We start from the raw sequence: 3,469 nt of genomic DNA, 5'->3' as shown, positions 1-3,469 counted from the left end.
TTAGGTAGGAGCTAGAGGAGTTTTGGTTTAGTTTTGTTTGTTATGAATTTCGCACAAAGCTACTCGAGGGCTATCTGCGCTAGCCGTCCCTAATTTAGCAACTCTTTTACCAACGAATAGTGGGATTGACCGTCACATTATAATGTGCCCACTGCTGAAAGGGCGAGCACGTTTAATGTGATGGGGATTCGAACCCGCAACCCTCAGATTATGAGTCAAGTGTCTTAATCACCTGGCCATGCCGTGCTAGAGGTGGCTTAGCCCCAGGGTCCATTTATGATTTTATTCCGTGCAAAATTACTTGGCAGGTGGGGCCTACACAACTTTAAATTCGCTACTGTATATGAAGATGATGCATGATCGTTCTCTTATTTACATTTATAGAAATGTCTCATAATAATTTGCATTTTAAAGAAAGTTAAGAAGTAGAATTAAGCTGTAATTGAATATAAGAAGGTGCATTGTCTGTTGATATGGTTGGTGCTAGTATTCATGTTTCCAATTTGCTCTATAGCAACAGAAAACATCTTTATAATATTTGCAAGTGACTGGAATTTCCTAGCAAAATTTCTTGATCAACCAGCAATATCTCTGCAAATTGAAGATGTCCATAATGATCCAGTCAATCCAGTTACTAAGGTACTGTCTTCCACCTCAGTAATCGGCCAAGTAGCGCAAACCAGCCTCTGCAACTTATCCAATAACTGCATCACAAAGATAAAAAAGGAAGAATTTATACTCAACATGTTTAGAAGCTGTAGAGTGCACATTATGGTGAATATGCAACGTTTTCCAACTGTCTATGAGATTACACCTACAATTTTAACAAGCTTTTAGTGACTTTGTTTGACAAATTTAATAATAACTTTAGAATAATTGTTTTGAAAACAGGTTGCAGTTATTTCACCTGCAAGTTAATCTCTACTTGCTGATATATTAATAAGATATTTAATTAAAATAAGCACCGAGCTACCACTTGACGTTCTTAAAACGTTGCTAAATAGTTGTGCTTGAGCAAAATTAACATGTTTTGTATTATGATTTCAAATAGCCCAAAACTAAGTTAAAGTATAATTTAGAATTAGAAGTTAAATAAATATCGTTTTTTTCTAATTTCGCTCAAAGCTACTCGAGGTCTATCTGCGCTAGCCGTCCCTAATTTAGCAGTGTAAGACTAGAGGGAAGGCAGCTAGTCATCACCACCCACCGCCAACTCTTGGGCTACTCTTTTACCAACGAATAGTGGAATTGACCGTAACATTATAACGCCCCCACGGCTGAAAGGGCGAGCATGTTTGGTGCGACCAAGATTCGAACCCGTGACCATCAGATTACGAGTCGAATGCCTTAACCCACCTGGCCATGCCGGGCCTAAGCTCCACTGATCTCCCAGTTCCTAGGCACATCAGTACCTCCGACATTTCAGTCTCAGTCGTGATAAATGCACCACTCAACAAGTTAACACATGGAAACCTTAAACATCGTCTTATCTTCCATCATAATACTAAGTACCCTTGTGATATAAATGAAAGACTTAATTTCAAATAATTATAAGACTCCGTCAACTGTTTCTCTTATACATTCCCTCAGTTACGCCTTTTATTTAGACGCGTTTACCTTACCTCTTATTCCTGGCTAAATCTCCCTCTTCAACTTTTCTGAAGCAAAGTATTTCCCTTCCCGTAGCCATTTCCCTGGATTATGTTTTTTGTACTTTATTGTTTTGACAGTACTCCACCTTTGTCCATGTTGAACATGTGTAATTAGAACGTCAGTATTATCTCACTCTTTTTTTTTTTTAACAGTCTTTACTGCGTTATGAAAGACGTCTGTTCTAAACGTTGCACACACAAAAAGGTTTTCATTTAGATGTTGTGGTTTATGGTTCGGGACCCTTTGATGCAAAAACACTTTAGGGCCGTGAGTACACTACAAATGTAACAGGTTCGCATAATTTCAGCCACAGTTATCAGTCAGACCATGCTAAATGTAGGTTCGAATGATCTCTAGAAAGAAAAAGTTAAAACGTGCTTATTTGAATGATTTTCAATACCAAAATTAAACTGAAAAAGAATATTGAAATTTCAAAAACACTAAATATTAACTAAGGGAGTAAGTAGAAAAGAGTATTGCCTTTATCATAGTTTGTTTACATGGTTGTCTTCTGGTGGTTCAGTGGTAAGCTTAAGGGCTTCTAACAATAAGCTGTTGGGTTTGCTTGTTTGTTTTTGAATTTCGCACAAAGCTACTCGAGGGCTATCTGTGCTTGCCGTCTCTAATTTAGCAGTGTAAGACTAGAGGGAAGGCAGCTAGTCATCACCACCCACCGCCAACTCTTGGGCTACTCTTTTACTAACGAATAGTGGGATTGACCGTCACATTATAACGCCCTCACGGCTGAAAGGGCGAGCACGTTTGGTGAGACGGGGATTCCGCGACCCTCAGATTACAAGTCGCACGCATTAACACACTTGGCCATGTTGTTGGGATTGATCACTTTGATGAGCACAGCGTACATACCCAGTTGTTTAGATTTGTGCTTAACGATAAAAAAGCAAAGATTTATATTATGATGGATTATTTAAATGTTTAAATTTGTTAATAAAAGTCACAGGAATGATGTTCTGGTGAAATTGTTAGAGTATTTTAATATCAACAAATTTGAATGTAAAATTTGTAATTAATATTTAGAAAAACATACAAATATGTGAGCCACCAAAAGCCTCATGATCCAGTATCTCGGAATTATCTTAATTATCTCAGTTGCTGAAATTCTTTGTCTGGTAATTTATAATTGTTTTTGTTTTTTAGAACTTCACGCCTTTTTTATGTGTGTATATAAATATATGTGCTTTTCAGATTTGTGGATCAATTATTTTATAAAAACCTTTCTCTGTTTACTTTTATCTTGTGGCCAGGTGGGTTAAGGTGTTCAACTTATCATCTGAGGATCGCGGGTTCGAATTTCCGTTGCACCAAACATGCTCGCCCTTTCAGCCGCGGGGGCGTTATAATGTTACGATCAATCCCACTATTCGTTGGTAAAAGAGTAGCCCAAGAGTTGGCGGTGGATGGTGATGAGTAATTGCTTTCCCTCTATTTTTACACTGCTAAATTAGGGGTGGCTAGGGCAGATAGCCCTCGTGTAGTCTGGTACGAAATTAAAAAAAACAAACTTTTATTCTGCAATTATTTGGATTGTTTTAATTACATTACTAATAAGTGTGCATAAACTGTGAATTTGCGGATATTCATTACCGCTTCACGCTTTCGGGCAGTGGATGTGTTATAAGAATGACGCTTCAATTTCATTATTCAATTAGACAAAAGTAGCTCAAGAGTTGGGGCTAGATAATGTTGATTAGCTTCCTTTAATCTAGCAGCTCATATTCAGAGGTGGCTATGCAATGATAACTTTCGAACAGTTTCATGCAATATTGTGAAACAAATAGACATTACTTGCAGAGCT

This window comes from Tachypleus tridentatus, chromosome 4 (genome assembly GCF_004210375.1).
Source record: "Tachypleus tridentatus isolate NWPU-2018 chromosome 4, ASM421037v1, whole genome shotgun sequence".
Lineage (NCBI taxonomy): Eukaryota > Metazoa > Arthropoda > Merostomata > Xiphosura > Limulidae > Tachypleus > Tachypleus tridentatus.
Note: the sequence above shows the minus strand (reverse complement) of the source record.